Source organism: Drosophila suzukii, chromosome 3 (assembly GCF_043229965.1).
Source record: "Drosophila suzukii chromosome 3, CBGP_Dsuzu_IsoJpt1.0, whole genome shotgun sequence".
NCBI lineage: Eukaryota > Metazoa > Arthropoda > Insecta > Diptera > Drosophilidae > Drosophila > Drosophila suzukii.
This window is the reverse complement of record NC_092082.1, coordinates 59,298,850-59,318,382: the sequence shown is the minus strand read 5'-3', so window position 1 is coordinate 59,318,382 and position 19,533 is coordinate 59,298,850.

The following is a 19,533-nucleotide window of genomic DNA, read 5'->3' as shown; positions in this document are numbered from 1 at the left end:
TCAGAAGGACATATCAGGCAGACTTGCGCGATGGAGTCTGAAGCTACAAGCGTTTGACTTTACCAAAGAACACAGGTAATGATCACTAAATGTAGTCGCAGATGCTCTTTCACGAATTCAAATGGACGAGCTACAGAAAGTTGGTGTTGAAGAACTGGACATACACATCAACCTCGATTCGACAGCGTTCCAGTCATCGGATTATGTCAACCTAGTGCAGGCGGTGGACCAAAATTTAGTGAAGAGTCCAGACCTTCAAACATCGAAAGGCTATGTATATAAACGGATAGGATTCTGCCTCAACTACGCCGTGGATGAAGTCCGAGCATGGAAGCGCTGGGTTCCCGCCGAACTGCAACCCAATTTAGTCTAGAGAGCACATCATGCCATAACCGCAGGATATGGGTGGTTGCACAAATCACTAGCCAAATTGAAAAAGTTGTACTATTGCCTACGGATGGCTGCAGATGTCCAAAAAGTAGTGAAGGATTGCGAGATCTGTAAGATCAATAAGATCGCCAACAAAAATAACCGACCACCCATGGGAGAACAGCGGGTTACGGAGCGGGCTGGCCAAAGGTTGTTCATCGACTTTATGGGTCCATACTCGAGGACCAAACCTGGGAATTCGGTGATTTTTGTATGCCTAGACCATTTCTCCAAATTTGTCTGACTACAGCCGGTGAGACATGGAGTAGCTGCAGAGGTAATCATATTCCTTGAGACCAACATTTTCGATCAATGTGGGGTCCCCGAGTTCATACACTTGGACAATGGTAAACAATTTGTGTCTCAAATTTTCGGCGAGCTAATGACCAGCTACGGTATTCGACACATAATGACTGGACTTTACTCCCCACAAGCGAACGCGGCTGAGAGGGTAAACCGAGCAACAATTGCCACCAATCAGCGAAATTGACATTCCAAATTAAGTCTAGTAGAGTGTGCCATTAGGAAAGGCCTACACGAGACGATAGGAATGGAACCATATTAAGCCATGTTCGGAACGCGGAAGATTACCCATGGAACAGCCTATCCGATCCTACGGAAGCTGGGGCGAATACAGGCTGGAGATCCACAGATAAGTCTCCCAGACAAGATGGAACTCATCCGACAGAAAGTGACCCAGGGGTAAAGCCGAACTCATGAACGCCCGGAAAAGGCATATAACACCCGTAGTAAGTTCGCAGAATTCTCCGTGGGACAAGTTGTCTATAGAAAAAACCACAGGCTTAGTAACAAAGCTGACGGATATAGTGCCAAGCTTGGTCCGCATCGAATTTGCTGTGTTGTACTCCAGCGTAAGCGCAAAGCGCTATATGAGCTGGGCAATGGAAGTGGGGAAAAATGTCGGGGTTTTTCACGCTAAAGATCTGTATGTCGCCTGAACCTCTGAACGTATTCCGACGACTCCAAAAGGTGATAAACTCAGAACTTCGGAATTGCACGAATTGATAGAAGCTCCCGATCACATGATGGGTAGAACAGTCATCAGAACTTTTCCGATTCTGCTATAAAAGCCACAACCAGGGACCGACCAGTTACCAGACATGATGCAGTTCCACAACCTTTACAACCATGCCATCCGAGCTGCCCGCCGGCTTCGTCGGCTACAGGTTACGTACGAGGACCAGGCATCATATCTGACGCTCCTCGTCGACTGGATGATCGGGCTCCGCCGTAGCATCCAGTTGAACGAGGACTTTATCCAGCAGTGCTGGAAACAGCGATACAATGCAGAAAATGACAAACTCGCGGAAGAACTAGAGCGACAGATCTGGCACAGGGGCCGAGATGAAGACGAAGATCAGAACCAGTTGCTCCGAGTCCAGGAGCAACTCCAACGGCCGGATACAACGGGAAACATGGAAGATGAGCAGGGGCATAAACCGCGCGTCCCGACGGCTCAACCTCCGAAGCCCTCGATTTGGAATCCAGGGGAGGGAAGACATAGCAGCAATCATATAAGAGCCGAAAATTTAGTATTGTACTAAGATTAAATCATTATACTTAATATAAAATGTTAAATAAATAAAAGAACAAAAAAAACAAGGAAGAACGCTGTAGTCAAGTACCTCGACTATCAGATTTCCGTTACTCAGCTAATGGGACCAAAGGGAAATGCGGATATGCAAGCAGCACAGCGAGATTGAATTGCGCCACCTACCCATGATTTCAATATGTGGTTATGTGGGCGGTAGACAGATGTAAGCTTTATGCGCGTTAGAGTCGGCGTTGCAATTTTTTTTTGATCAAACGATAGGTATTGACGAGACTAACACATATCAGTTAAAATTTTGTGTTTAGCATGAACATTGTGGGCGCCGCAGGCTTGGGCGGTTTGTGGGCGTAAGAGTGGGCGTGGCTTATTTGCGTAACAAAGTTGCGCTGCGTACAAGGCTACGGAATCTAAATCTGAGACCCCATTTCTCCATCTTTGATAGTTTTCGAGATATCCGCGTTCATACTTACGATTTTTTGAAGTCTGTGGCCGGTTTGTGGGCGTTAAAGTGGGAGTGGCAAAATTGTTTTTGGGTCAATCGATGAGTGTTGATGACAAGAAAACATTTCAGTTAAAATTTTTATTCTAGCATCAAAACTGTAGGAGCCAAAGTTTTGGGCGGTTTGTGGGCGTTAGAATGGGCGTGGCACATTTCTGAAACAAAACTTGCGCTGCGCAGGTATCTCAGAAATCTGCATGCCAAACCCCAGTATTGTAGCTCTTGTAGTTTCCGAGATCTCAGCTTTCATACGGACAGACGGACAGACAGACATGGCTAGATCGACTCGGCTAGTGATCCTGATCAAGAATATATATACTTTATAAGGTCGGAAACTCTTCCCTAGTATACCCTTTTACTCTACGAGTAACGGGTATAAATATTTAAAGTAAAGGAATACTTTTATACCCGTTACTCGTAGAGTAAAAGGGTATACTATATTTGTCGGAAGACACCTAAATTGATTCTCTCTCTTTTCTCTAGTTGTCTAAGGTCTTTTATACCAGACTAGAGCTTTTACTTGGCTGCCGGTATGGATTGGACTAAATAGGTGTTCCCACCTAGGTTTACTGTTTCTTGATATCTGCTATCTTGGAAGTCGACGGCCGGCTGTTGCACTTTGCCAGCTACCGGATTATGGTTACCAGTAGGTCGATCGTGGCCGTTGTTCTGGCCATCCGACAACCGAGAATTGCCGAATTGCATTTTCTTCTGCCTTTACCAGTATGAGTCTGGTTCGTCATATGCACCCCTCCCCCTGGCTAATGGTTCATCGTTGTTTCTCTATGTGAATCTTTCTATGTGGAGGGCGTACGTAACAGGATCCAAGTGATCGATGCGGACCGCATGGAATGACTTCGCAAAAGGAATCTGGGTACGACCATCGTTGTCTGTTCCGTGTTTCTTCTCTTTTTTAGGCGCCCATTCACGTCTGGCTTCGACCCACTCCTGTGATCAAGAGTCTTATGTTTTATCGGCTGAGCTGTCCAGGCTGATATCCTCACAGCTGTTGCTTTATGATAAAGGTATATTATGTACCCTAGTATTTTTCTTACACTTGGCGCATGGAATCCGTGTTTTGATGTTTCATATTTTGATCTAACTGACGATCGATTAAAGCATATTTATTAGAAATGTTTGATATATATGTTTATAAGGTGTAAGAACGTTTGTACTATTAGGGAAGCTTTTAGTGCTGGGCACGTTTTTCGCAGTATTTTTTAACTAGCGCTCCACTCGGAGACCCTCACTTTTTGAATTCCGAAGTTAATGGGGATGTTAGCAGCAAGCCGCCCATCTGGGAGTTCATGTTGTCTTTCAAAAGTTCAACAAATTCTTCTTCATCGATTTTGTGCTTCAGATTGAAATGCAAGTTGTGCACATCCGAGACATAATCGCTAAAGATTTCGTGCGGCCATTGCTTGCATTCCATTAACTGCTTGACTTTCATATGGTCACTCCCAGTAGTGGAAAATGCCCGTAACATTTCTTGGGTCAACGAATAGTAGTCAAAATTGTAGTCTTCTGCTTTGTCCTCCATTGACTGCGAATACCATTTAGTGGCCGCACCTGCCAGTAGAAGGTGGAATTCACGAAAGACTTGTTGGCGGCTGAGGTCATACAATTCATGCAATCGGTTCGCGTGGAACAGGAAACTTTCAACTGTCATGCCGCGACCGCTTCCATCGAACTTTAGGTTCCACCTGTCTAATCTGACTTCTTTTGGTCTCGGTCCCTGAAACGATGAGTTCCGATCGATCTCTGGATGCAGTTGGTGACTCGACTCTCTCTCGTTTGTTCTGGATTGCCTGTGGGACAGAGTACCTGTCCGCCTGGGTGTTCTTAACCAATGCATCTGGCTATTGAGCATGTCCTGCGTTACCGGTTCCAGAGGCGCAGTCTCTTGATACTTCAAAAAACTGTCAGTTGGATTCGGAACAGTTCGGGGCGACGAGGGCAGTCCCTTCTGTTCGGGTCTCCTGGATATGGGAGACTGCAATTCTGCTATTTGTGCTTTCAGAGCTTCTATCTGGGCGCTCATATTTACCACGCTGCATTTCGTTGCTTTGCCTTAAGAGCTCCATCAATCTTTGTTCGCGCCGCTCGGCAGCCTCTAAGTTGTCCTCCTCATGCCTTTGAAATTGGGGAAGCTGGCTTGATCTTCCTTTCGGCGGTCCTAGGTGTAGATTCTCCCCACCGGCGGCTCCTTCCATTTCAGTGTATTGGTCCAGATTGTTTTCCTCGGACAGGGTATCTACCTGGCCTGGCTGATTCTGTGCGAGCTCACACGGGTCTCTTTCAGGTAAATCTCCTAGCCTTGGCGCGCTGGCACTTCGCGATTGGTGATTTTCTTCGCGCGTTGTTGCTCGGCTCACTCTTCCGGTGCTGGGTTGGAATAAGACCTTCTCCTTGGCCTCCTCCATTTATATGATTGGGCCTTTTTTGAAGAGCTCCGCTTTCTTTTATAAGTTGTCACTTTGTGTTGATTAATACAGGCACTAAAATTTGTCTTCACTTTTTTGCGTTTGGTATAACAGGATCACGTGATTCCTTTCCGGTCAGCGACGTAAACGCGGAATAAGTCGACAATAAAATGCTTATGTACTAGGGGTACTTCTCTCTGCTCCTCAAGTTTCTCTTCGGTCAAGAACCGTGCGATATCTAAGCCGCAAAATTCTGTTACGTATGAGAGTTGCACTACGGCACACGTCAGTTCCAATGCTTGGACTGGGGCTGGTCGGTACGGCTCCAATTTCTTGTTCAACATATGTATTGCATGCATTGCATTGCATTCAGAAATGCATGCACTCGCAAATTGTTTGTAAATGTTTTTAGTCGATTCACTTTTTGTTTGTGATTTTTAGTGCAGTATATACGTTGTTTTTATTGTCTTTTCTTGTTTCACTTTGTTTGAACTGCAGTGCTTATGTTTCGATGTGGATTCCTACTTTCTCCAGGGCGAGATATTGGTCGCGGCGTCCCTGAACAGAGCGCTTGTAGATCTTAACATTTTTAAGGATCACCAGAACCAATAGTAGTATAACGATGAGCTTCTTGGTCTTGTTAACGTCTTGAATATCATCCTGGTGGTCAACGATCTCCACGGTGTTAATAACATTGGCGGTGCTGCCGGCCCTTTTGGACGTTTTGCTGCCCATCTTGGGGTCCTAAGGCCATATACTTGTTTCACCAATACTCTTCGTGCTTCAGGGTGTGTAGGTATACTTCCTTCAGGATGTGGTCGATTGCAGGACCGGTAAAAAGGACTTTCTCCCAGATAAGGTTTGCTTCCAGGGAAGGATGGGAACGTCCTTCGGGACACTAGTCTCTTCCAGTCGTGATCTTCACTTCACGGGAGTTGCACTTCTAAACCAGTGCCTTTCTTTTATACCGGACTAGAGCTTTCGCTAGCCCCCATATTGGATGCATTAACTAGGTGTACCCACCTAGGGGTACTGTTTCCCTACTTCCCCTATCTTGGGAGTAAACGGCCCTCTGGTGCACTTTGCCACCTACTGGAGTACGGTTATGAGCAGGTCGATCGTGGTTGTTTTTCTGGCCACGCGACACCCGTGAGTTGTCGAATTGTATTGCTGTTTTGCCCTTATCAATCTGAGTGTGGTTAGTCATTATCGGCACCTACCCTCAACTTAAGACATACTGTGTTTATGCGATGCCGAATTCACGCATTCATTTCGCGATTTCAGCCGATTCGTGTATGCATAAACGCCATTTCGTGAATTCGGCAACACACGATAGTTGACTATGAATTCAACCTCAAAGCGTGAAATGGTGACAATTAAACCCCGGCAACTCTATACAATTATCGGAGTTGCCAGATCGATATAAATATATAAATACACCTCACATTTAACAATTCAGTTAACAATTTCATTCAGTGCATATAAAAACTAGTTTTCATCTTTTATTTTGAAGGTAGAAAAAATGTTATACTGGCTGGCACACACTTTATCTTTAATACTAACAGGACTAGTTCATGCGAATCGAAAAAAAAATCGGTTTAATAATCAGCTGAGATTGATAAAATGCATGAATTCGGCCGTGTCGCATAAACAGGAACAAATTTTATTTTACGCTTTTAAGAAATCATGAAACCCTTAGCATAATTAATCTTTGTATGGCGAGGGTGTACGTAACAGGCTCGAAGGGGTCGATGTGGCTTCGCATGGAATGATTCCACTATTTCCTCTTCTTCTCCCTTTTTTCTTTCTCTTAGGCGCCCATTTACGAGAAAGATCGACTCCGCTTGTGATCCTGATCAAGTATATATATACTTTATGGGGTCGGAAACGCTTCCTTCTGCCTGTTACATACTTTCCGACGAATCTAGTATACCCTTTAATCTACGAGAACCGGCTATATAAAATTGCAAGACACTATAGGTGGTAAAACATCCGTCGAAGTTAAGGCAAAATAAAAAAAAAACAAGAGAGAACGCTATAGTCGAGTACCTCGACTATCAGATACCCGTTACTCAGCTAATGGGACAAAAGGGATATGGAGATATGTAAGCAGCAAAGCGAGATTGAAATGCGCCACCTACACACTTTCTCAATATATCGTTATGTGTGCGGTAGACAGATTTAAGCGTTATGGGCGTTAGAGTGGGCGTGGCAAACTTTTTTGTGTCAATCAAAAGGTATAAATAAGACTAATTAATTTCTTTTTTTTTTTTTTAAATGCTTTGCTATTTATTTATTGAATCTTCCCCCTTTGAATACTATCAATAAGTGTATCAAATCTTAGACTAATTAATCTAACTCACAGTCATATGACTGATGTTGTGCTAAAGGGGCCCGAAAGTTATAGCTGGCTTGGTAGGTCGTTGCGTTGTAGACGGGATCGGCTGGAAACCCAAGTCAAGCCTCTTGCGAGGCGATTGGGGTGCACAGAGAGTTTTTCGTTGTAAAACGCTTTTTGTTTGTCTATTTCATCTTTTACGGTAAGGATGCTTAGGTCCCTGTGGATGTTTTGGTTGCGAATATACCATGGTGCCCCAGTGATAGTTCGCAGGATTTTCGATTGAACGCGCTGTATAATGTCTATGATGCTTCTGCTGGCGTTCCCCCATAGCTGGGAGCCATATGTCCAGATGGGCTTGAGAGTGGAGTTGTAGAGCAAAACCTTGTAGTCCAGACGCAGGAGTGAACGAGCGTTAAGAATCCAGTGAAAGCTGCTGGCCTTTAGTTTTAGATGTACTTTCTTGCGTTCGATGTTCTTCTCCAGGATACTCGTCTGTCAAGGTGGACGCCGAATCTGCGTATTATTCAATAATAGTCCGCCAATCAGATAGCCACCTCTCTACTACAAGGAGGTGGTTTGCTAGCTGTGTTGTGGCTCGGCCTGGGCACCTCGAGCGACTTAAAATTGCGGTGTCGTCAGCGAACGTAGATGTTGTTAGCTGCTCGTTCGTGGGAATATCCGTTGTGTATAGGAGAAACAGAGTAGGCCCTAGCGCTCTTCCTCGCGGGACTCCTGCTTTGATGATGTAGTCGTCGGATGTTGTTGTATTGCACCTTACTGCGAAGGTCCTGTTGTATAGATACGACTCAAGAAGCTTGTGAGTGTAATCAGGTAAATGTGTTTTGATTTTGTGCATGAGGCCATCTAGCCATACTCGATCGAAGGCTTGAGATTCATCGAGGAATATTGCGCTGCAGTATTCCCGATGCTCAAAGGCTGTGCGTATTTCTGATGTTATTCTGTTAACTTGTTCGATTGTTCCATGGTTTTGACGAAATCCAAATTGATGAGCAGGGATAACATCGTGTGCTCCTAGATATGGTGTTATGCGAGTAAGAAGGCATTTTTCGAACAGCTTAGACAGACACGATAATAAACTAATTGGTCTGTAGGATGACGGAATTGTGTGGTCTATTACGGGCTTCGGTATCATAATGATAATAGATTTTTTCCATTTATTCGGATAGTAGCCGAGAGTTATAATCCCATTGAAGAGCTTACAAATAACCTCAATGGCAGAGTTTGGAAGTTCAATTAACATTTTTGGGGTTATTTGGTCACCGCCAGGGGCCTTTTTCGGTTTCAGTTCCCCAATGACTTTCGCAATCTCCTTTGGCTGAAACAATGGTGGTAGGGGGAAATAGATTCAGATTCGATTTGTGGTAGGAAAAATGAACCAGTGGCAGGGTTCGGCTGGAAGACGTTTCTTAGATGTAAAGCAAAAGTTTCGGCTCTATCTTCTTCGCTGCGGGCCCAGATGCCAGATGAGTTTCTTATCGGAGTGACTGTTTCGATTGGAGAGCTCAGATTTGGGTGAGCCCTCCACAGAGGATGTTTTGTACTGGTTGGCGATAGTTTTTTAATGTACTGCAGCTGTGCATTTTCTGTTTCATGCTTTAGAGCTCGATTTAGTGAGCGAGTGGCTTTCTCAAGACGTTGCTTTAATGACGGCGATCTGTTGGTTTGCCAGGCACGTCGCAGGCGCCTCTTTTCTAGGACTAACCGTTCTATTTGCAGATTAGTTTTGAAGTGGTTGGTTTGCACGTTCCTGCCTTGTGGTGTTGAGATAGTGGCTGCCTCCACGAATACTTCTTCAAGAGCATCGGTAGAGCAGTCGATGTCCGCTTCGATGTTGAAGTGAGGGGTTAATTTGATGAGCTTACATACTTTTTATATTTTAACCAGTTGGTTCTGTGCGACGTCAGCCTGAGGGGGTGATCTGTGGTTTTTGTGCTTTGAAGAAGAGTTATTAGCACTGGCGAATGGTCTGACGACAGGTCCGAAAGAGCTTTGGCGCTTATTATATTGCGGGAAATGTTTTTTGTCACCGCAAAGTCTATTAGGTCTGGAACTTTCCTGGGGTCATTCAATTCATTTTAAAAAAAAAATTTTTCTAGCATGAAAATTGTGGGCGCCACAGGCTTTGGCGGTTTGTGGGCGTGGCAAACTTTTTTTTGGATCAATCGGTAGGTATTGACGAGACTAATACATTTCAGTTAAAATTTGTTCTCCAGCATGAAAATTGTTGGCGCCAAAAGATTTGGTCGGTTTGTGGGCGTGGAATATTCGAGTAACAAACTTGCGCCGCGTACAAGGCTTCGGAATCTAAATCTGAAATCCCGATTCTCTACCTTTGATAGTTTCCGAGATATCCATATTCATATTTAAGATTTTTTGAAGTTTGTGTGCGGCTTGTGGGCCTTAATGTGGGCGTGGCAAATTTTTTTTGGGTAAATCGCTAAAAATATTGATTAGAACAATACATTTTAGTTAAAATTTTATTCTAGCATCAAGACTGTAGGAGCCACAGTCTTGGGCGGCTTGTGGGAATTAGAGTGGACGTGGCACGCTGCTGAAACAAACTTGCTCTGCGTTATAAGCTCAGGAATCTGCATGGCAAGTCCCAATAGCCTAGCTCTATAGTTTCCGAGATCTCAGCGTTCATACGGACGGACAGACAGACGGACATACCCTTTCACTCTACGAGTAACGGGTATAACCACACTGAAGGGAACAACTGCCGAAAAAGTTACAACAGAAATTGACAATTTACGTAGGCTCTTGGAAGCTTTGTATATTGACGAAGGTCTAACGGCCGAACACGCTGATTAATTCAGTACCAAAGAAGGCATTAGCACAATGGTCAATAATTGGGAATATGGAAAACTCAAAACAATTCTTGAGGCAGGAAACTTCACTTCGCTCCGGGAAACTCCAAATAGTCTCTAGGTGCTCAGCAGTAGGAAACTTTTAAATGCACACCATCAATCTCAGCCAAAACACATTCGTTACTTTTGTAAGTGTAGCAACGGGAAAAGAGCTAGTCATTTTAATAGACACAGGTGCGAAAATATCCACTTATCATATAATTACAGGCAAATAAATACAGGCAAAAAATCAAAAGGGCTAACTTCTATCGAAATTCAAATTTCTAAATATATAATTCCATATGGTTTTCATATCGTAAATTTACAATTAGCTGTTCCTTGTGATGGAATACTAGGAATCGATTTCATAGAAAAATACAACTGTCAATTAGATTTCAAGCCATCTGAATTGTCTCAGCTCATCTCATCTCATAATTAGACCAAATTATTTAAAATATTCGATTTATGTTCCAATAACATACAGTTCAGCCAACAACTACATAATTCTGCTAGCAAGATACCAAGTTGTCCGAAAAATTAAAATAACCTCAGCCGAAGACAGTGTATTGATTTCGACAGCTATCCCAGAAAAATTGAGAACGGAAAAAACCGAGATCGGTTCTTCTCGGTTTTAGTACATATTGTGTCTTCTCACATTTTTCTTCTCGGTTTCATGACGGAAGCGATGTCTATTTTAGTATTCCGAACTAAAATCAATCTCGGATCTGACGAGGGACGTGAGGGGAAGACTTAGAAAAAATTAAAGTGACAGGAGAGGAGAGGAGAGAGACCAAACTCCTCTCTTGAAGTTACCGTTATCGAAGTAATCGAAGTAAGCGGCACCTATATGGCTGCAAATTCACTTCTTTGTATATGTTGAAACTGTGCGGCTTAACAGTGTAATGAGTGACAACGAAGACGAGAAAAATTGGAGGACCTGCTTCAAGAATTCAAACTAATAAAAGCCCTTCCGTATTTACAGCGTAAGTAAAATGATTTTATTACAATTTGTGTTAGTGTGTTAGTATATCTTTGATTTTTATTCGAACTCGGTTTTCTTAACAAAACGAAATCGGTAATGAGTTGTAATGTCTGTTTTGCATACATACATATATACACAAACATAAACGTAAGGTAACGTAAACTAATAATTATTAGCTTATAAGGTAATGTGTGAAACAATTATGTAAATGGGATGCTTTTAACAAACACAGATTTCTATGAACATATGTATGTATGTTAACATAACTACATATGCACGCAGCGCAGTTTTTTATTCGACTTAGTTACAAGTTTGCATGCACGCACAGAGACACACGACATAACCTGAAATGTATACATACATATGCGAATGCAAAATATATATATGTATGTCGGCGATTGGTATATCTCAGTGTATAAGGAATGCTATTTTCTTGTGTCCTCTCTTGTGTCATCTTATTTCCTGCATTTTTGCAATATCATTGTTTCTCTCTGCTCGCCTTGCAAGGTACCGTTAGAACTGTTGCCTGTGCGGCGCTACAAAAAGTGTAGCACGACACCCAGCTGCTGATTGGGCTCCGCGTGCTCTTCAGGGTCAGGTTGACGGAGTGGAAAAAAGCAAATGTAAGAAATATATAGTGTGCCACTGAATTCATGATACAGCAGACGATTTATACTTTAGTTAGCAATAACTCCATAATTAAGATATAAACAAAAAAAGAAAGGATGCCATGTTGTTTATTTCAGATATCTTAACAATATTACAAATTAATATAACAACTTTTTCCCTTGGTTGACCTAGAAATTAGAAAAAACTTAAAAACTAAATACATTTTGTTCCACAAAAGTGATGATACATTTAAGAGTAATCGCGCTCGTATCTGTTCTGTTTTGACAATTTAGATAATTTAAGTTACATTTTTCTCTTTAAAATAATCTTACAGTCTCAAGTGCCAAACGCAGTCCCAGTTAAAGAAAAAGTAGCGACTGAATTTGTATATGAAAGCACCAATAATGTGCTAAAAGAGGTAATCTCATCTTTCTCAAATTAACTTTTTCCGAAAACAAATTATGTAATATTAGCTAACAAAAAATTTCATATCACTGTGGACGGCAGTACACGTAGTGGCGAAGCGCGCAAGAGAGCGTGCGAAGACAGCTACTATATATAGCCGCAGAATTAAAAATCTGCAATTATGGTCCGATCATAACGAGTGATACACCAATCAAAAGGTATCGCACTAACTAAGAAGATTGCATACCAAGACTTTTGAAATATAGATTTGTTTGGGCGAAAAAGCGGTGAAAGTGTAAAAGTAAAAATTTAGAAAATTGGAGCTGCTGGATACGGTGGGGATAAAAGCCCCCGGCTGTTTAGCTAGTTTTATTTTTATGTCCCGATGTCCCGTTCACAAGTTATTCAAAAAACAAGATTTTCTTCTTCCCTAAATGAAAATGTTTGTCCCTTTGTTTATGGGTTTGTATGCATGTTAACACTGTTAAGGAGATCTTGGGTGATTATTGGATCACCCTAGTGTTTATTTGCAAAATCAGCATAAACGCCTTTAGGGGCCGAGCCTGGTTCCTACTGGTCCACGGTATGGTGAGTTATGCGGATTTCAGTGTCAGCACTTTGCTGCGTAGCTTACGTAAAGTCTTTTATGTTTCAGTTATAGTTTTGATTTTGAATAAAGAACATTTGAATCTAGAACTCCGGCATTGGCCGTCAATATTTATCTTAATAATTGAAATTGGTTATCGTGCCTTAAGGGCCGTTAGCAACGAAGTCAGTTACTCCCAACGTAGTCTTCCTAAAAGAAGAAAGAAGACAGACAGTGGCAACCGCCCGGCTCGTCCAGGAGAACAACCAGTCACAGTGGCAATTGCGCCTTCACCCCTCCCCCGGAATCAGCCACGGTGGCAGTAGGACAGCAACCCCTTACCCTCACGGACAGACCTAAAATATAATTGGCACCCAACTTTAATACCGAATTCACGACACAAAAATATGTAAGTGGGCTGATCAAAATTAATACAGTCAAACTTCAAATACACATACAGGGAAAAAATAAATAAGAATCCCTAGAAACTATTGGGTTGGCAAGAAAGTCATGTCGTTTTTTTTCAATATTTTCAAAGATGATTTATTTATATCAGGACTTATAATTAATCAATTATGTATTGGCCGTTTTGTTCGACCACTAATGACCATCTCTCGGGCAGCTGCATAATTCCGCGCTCGAAGAACTTTTGGTCTTTTCCAGCAAAGAATCGAGACAAGTGGTTTTCGACAGCCTCATCTGAATCAAAGTTTTTACCATTCAAAGAGTTTTGAAGAGAGCGAAACAAATGGTAATCTGAAGGTGCTAAGTCCGGACTATAAGGTGGATGTGGTAGCACTTCCCAATTCAGCTCCGTTAATTTTTGCCGAGTGACCAAAGATGTGTGGGGCCTAGCGTTGTCATGGTGAAAGACTATACCCTTGCGATTAGCTAGTGCCGGCTCCTTTTCTTTAATTTTTTCCGCCAAATTGGATAGCTGGCGACAGTACACATCTGAATTGATGGTTTCATTCCGTCCCAGCAGCTCAAAGTGCACTACACCCTTCCAATTCCACCAAACAGACAGCATAACTTTCCTCTGATGGATATCGGCCTTTGATGTGGCTTGGGCTGGCTCATCTTTCTTGCTCCATGATCTTTTTCGTTGGACATTATTGTAAACAACCCACTTTTCGTCGCCAGTAATGATCCGCTTCAAAAAAGGATCGTTTTTAATCCGTTGCAGCAGAGAATAGCAGATGTTGATACGCTTAGTTAGGTGAATTTCCTTTAAGTTATGCGGAACCCAAACATCGAGCTTGCTTACGTAGCCAAGTTTCTTCAAATGGTTTTCAACCGTTGTATGCGACACACTGAGCTTCTCTGACATCTCCCGCGTTGAATAGCGCCGGTTTTCATCCAGCAAAGCCTGAATTTGTTCGTCAAAAACCGCCGATGGTCGACCAGAACGTGGGGCGTCTTTAACTCCAAAATCTCCAAGCCTGAATTTGGCAAACCAGCGCTGACATTGGCGATCACTCATGGCATCTTTACCATACACTTCGCACAATTTTTCGCGAGCTTCGACCGCTTTTTTTCCTTTTCGGAAGTAAAAAAGCAAAATATGCCGAAAATGCTCACTTTGGTCCTCCATGTTTAATTTGCTATAGCTTCCACAAATGTTATCGAATAATTACCAAATTTTCGTCGATAGTACCTAAGACAATAAGCTTTAAAACGATACTAAAAAGTGTGACCCTGGTGCTCGATTAGTCGTAAATAAATTAGATTAAAAACGATTACTAAAAAAAACGACATGACTTTCTTGCCCACCCAATACTTACGCAAATTTAAAAACATTCAATTTAAAAAAAAAGCCATTGTAAATGTGACTTTAAAATAAAGTGAACTAAAATTATAATATACAAAATTAATTTTGTCGAATTAAAACATTCGGCCTCCCAACAACTTGTGTTTAGTGTCAACCAATTAGTGGCCTTATGAGTTTTCCAGGCCCATATAAGGAAACTAAAAAAAGACTTGACAGTGACAGTGAAGAAGAATTAATCCGTAGTTATCAACCAGCACGGGCACAACAAGAAAATAACGCAGAAACCATGAACGCGGCACAAATAGAGGCGGTAATTCAGGCCGCATTAGCTAGCCAAGAACAGAGGCTCAGAGCCGAATTCGCGGGTCAGATCAATGCCGTTAATCAACAGCTTCAGAGCTTGCGTATAGAAGCGCCAGAGGTAGAATCTTACCAGAGGGTAAAGGTAGTACCGGGAGCACCACAGTGCGATATACCATTACATATAGTGAAGTCAATTCCAGATTTTACTGGCGTACAAGATGAGTACGTGGCATGGAGGCAATCCGCCACCGATGCCTATGAATTATTCGAGTCTTACGAGGGCAGTTCCGCGCATTATCAAGCCGTCACTATTATTAGAAACAAAATTAAGGGACCAGCGCGCGCGCTGCTAGTTTCGTATAAAACAGTGCTTAATTTTAAAGCCATATTAGCTAGATTAGACTGCTTCTACGCAGATAAAACATCTTTGCGCCTATTACGCAGGGACTCGAGTCGGTCCGCCAGGGCGACCAAACACTTATGCAGTGTTACGATGAGGTCGAACGTAAATTGACCCTCGTTACAAACAAAATTGTCATGACACATGACGAAGAAAGGGCTTCATTATTTAATACAGAAGTTAGGGCTGACGCCCTACACGTATTCATTTCTGGTCTAAAAAATCACTTAGGGCTGTTGTGTTTCCAGCACAGCCAAAAGACCTGCCAGCAGCACTGGCATTAGCTAGAGAGGCAGAGGCCAGCATTGAACGAAGTATGTTCGCGGCCACATATGCCAAGGTAACCGAGCAAAGAAATCAGAATACTGATTTTCACAAGGGCCAACACCGAGCGCCCGAGAAAAAGGCGAAAAATACTGGTGCCGACCGCAAACCGGAAAAAAAGCCCCATTTTTTCAAAAAGCAAAACATAGAATAGGGTAAACAAAACCAATCCACGGAACCTATGGACATTTATCCATCATCTTCTAAGTTCCGACAACCTTCAAATTTTAGATAGGACCAAACTCTTCGGAGAGAATAACCGGCCAAAGGCGCCAGCGGGTTAATAATGTCAAGCAGACCGCAAACTCGGAAAAAACTCAAAATTATGAAAACGAGGCCGCAGCCGCACTAAATGCAATCGATGATGACAGTGACCCATTTGACTGTAACGACCTCGTCAATTTTTTAGAGGAAGCTCCCGCTTACCCTTCATTGAACGTGGGCTGGCGGGGAGAACTATGAAAATCCTTTTAGACACGGGGCCCGTAAAGGAGCTCAAGAACATAATGCTTGTTGACTCCCCATTCACTGTGAGTTCCGTTCATGGCTCCAGTACTATAAAAGAAAAATGCTTTATGCACATATTCGGCCTAAAGGCTCAATTTTTTTTACTTGATACTATCAACACCTTTGATGCCATAATAGGTTTCAACTTGCTAACGCAGGCCGGAGCGGCATTAGATTTACCTAACAGCGTAATCAGGTATGGAAACATATCTGAACAGCTCAAATACCAAGAATGCGATAAAGTTAACTTCACAAATATCGATGACTTAATAGTCCCAAATTCAGTGAAAGTTGCATTTAAAAAAATTATCCTTAAGAGGAAACAAGTGTTTTCGCACTCTAACGAGGCGCTTCCCTTTAACACTTCGATCATTGCCACAATTCGTACGGAGACCAACGAACCCGTATAAGCCAAGCTATATCCTTACCCCATGGGAGCAGCAGAGTTTGTTAACACAGAAATCAGACAGCTGTTAAAGGTTGGCATTATCAGGCCTTCTAGGTCACCATTTAACAGCCCAACATGGGTTGTTGACAAAAAGGGACTTGATGCGGATGGCAGCAAGAAAAAACGGCTGGTGATCGATTTCAGGAAACTAAATGAACGAACTATCGCCGACCGTTACCCTATGCCAAGTATTCCTATGATTCTTGCGAACCCAGGAAAGGCAAAATTTTTTACTACCCTAGACTTAAAATCGGGGTATCACCAGATTTATCTACCTGAAAAAGACCGTGAAAAAACTGCTTTCTTTATAAACGGAGGAAAGTATGAGTTTTGCCGTCTACCCTTTGGACTGGAAAATACGGGAAGCATATTTCAAAGGGCGATTGACGACGTACTACGTGAACAAATCGGGAAAGTTTGTTACGTCTATGTAGACGACGTGATAATTTTCTCAGAAAGTGCTGCCGACCACGTCATGCACATTGACACAGTCCTAAAATGCCTGTGCGAAGCCAACATGAGAGTGGCACCGGAAAAAACCAAATTCTTCAAAGAAAGTGTTGAATTTTTAGGTTTCATTGTTATTTCAAACGGAGCCAAAACAGACCCGGAAAAGGTAAAAACCATTCAGGAGTACACTGAACCAAAAAATTTGTTCAGTCTTAGGTCTTTTCTAGGATTGGCCAGTTATTACAGAAGTTTTGTCAAGGACTTCGCTACCATAGCTAGACCACTTACCTCCATACTAAAGGGAGAGAATGGCACTGTTAACAAACACATGTCAAAAAAGGTTGCTATCGAATTTGACGAGACCCAACGCAGAGCGTTCGAGCGCCTGCGAGACATTTTATCATCAGAAGATGTGATACTAACGTTTCCGGGCCTCAGCAAGCGGTATCGGTGCGGTACTGTCCCAAAAAGGTAGGCCAATCACAATGATATCTCGCACGTTGAAAGACTGCGAGCTTAATTACGCAGCCAACGAAAGAGAATTATTGGCAATTGTTTGGGCTATAGGAAAATTACAAAATTACCTATACGGCACAAAAGAAATACGGATTTTTACGGACCATCAACCTCTTACCTTCGCTGTATCCGAGCGAAATACAAATGCCAAAATTAAACGATGGAAAGCATTCATCGAAGAACACAACGCCAAGGTATTCTACAAACCCGGTTAGGAAAATTTTGTGGCCGACGCTTTGTCACGACAAAACATAAACGCTATACAAGGCGAACCCCAATCTGACGTAGCCACTATTCACAGTGAGCTTTCTTTGACCTACACGGTAGAATCCACTGGTAAACCCTCTGAACTGCTACAGGAATCAAATAATCCTGGAGGAAGCAGAGCAGCCTTTACGGCGACATTTCATAGTTTTCGGGACCAAAAACCGACACATAATCCAGTTCAATAACAAGGACGCGCTGTTCGGATTGGTCAAAGAGGTAGTAAACATAGATGTTGTTAACGCCATTTACTGCGACCTCTCAGCATTAGCATGCATACAGCATGCCTTAGTTACCGAATTCCCAGCAACCAAGTTCTAGCATTGCAAAAAATTCGTGAATCACATCACGGATGCAAATGAACAGAAAGAAGTAATTATCTGCGAACACAACCGCGCTCACAAGGCAGCCCAGGAGAATGTTAAGCAAATCCTTCAGTATTACTACTTTCCAAATATGTCCAAACTCGCAAACGAAGTAGTTTTAAACTGCAAGACATGTACCAAGGGGAAGTACAACAGGCACCCCAAGAAGCAGGAGTTGGGTATCACACCAACCCCCTCATATGCTGGCGAAATGCTGCATATAGACATATACTCTACAGATAAGAAGTTTTTTTTAACCTGCGTAGATAAATTTTCAAAATTCGGCGTAGTACAGCCATTACTTTCTAGGGCCATAATCGATGTGCGCAGCCCCATATTACAACTAATAAACGTTTTCCCAAACATAAAAACAATATATTGTGATAATGAGGCGTCTTTCAACTCGAAGACTATAACCTCATTATTAAAAAATCAATATAACATTGACTTTGTTAATGCACCCCCTCTACACAGCAGTTCAAACGGGCAAGTGGAGCGATTCCACAATACCCTAACTGAGATAGCTAGGTGCATGAAAATCGACCAAAGGGTTGACGATACTGTTGAGCTTATTATGAGAGCCACGGTAGAATATAATAAAACAATACATTCAGTGACAAGGCTGCCACCCAAGCAGGCCTTGCACTCAGCCAATGCCGAACAAAAATTGGCAATAATAAGTAATATTGAAAAAGCACAACAGGCAAATCTAGATAGGTGCAACCCTACTAGACAAAACAGAATTTTTGAGGTAGAAGAAAAGGTATATCTTAAAAATAAGAAAAGGTTAGGAAACAAACTAACCCCACTGTACAGAGAAGAACGTGTACAAGCGGACATGGGAACGTTTGTCCTTATAAGAGGGAGGGTGGTCCACAAGGACAACCTTAGATAAAAACACCCCTCTACTTTCTTACTTTTTGCACCTTATTTTCATACATATTATACCTTAGCATACTTACACAGTAGATTTAACCTTTCGCCTTCTTACAGGATCGCGGGAATTTTATTGATAACGTTAACTATAGTTAACGCTAGAGTAACGGATTATTCGCATGCTCAGTATATCCCAATTACGGACGGAATTGCGTTGGTATGGGAACAGAGAAACTTGCTTCGACATTCAAGTAATTTGTCCGAATTTTCAATTATAGTAGATGAAACTACTAGGTTGTCCGATTTATTTCCACAGTCTCATATGAGAAAATTGTTAGACGTCGATATCGAACACGTTAGAAGTTTATTATCTGTTTTAATGGTACACCATAGGATGGCCAGGAGCCTAAACTTTCTAGGCACCGCACTCAAAGTAATTGCTGGCACACCTGATGCGGCCGATTTCGACATGCTAAAAATGTCCGAGGCACGTTTAATTGAATCAAATAACCGGCAGGTTATAATAAATACGCAGACGCAGAATAAAATTAATGAACTAACAGAAACTGTTAATAAAATCATCAAGGCAGAACGA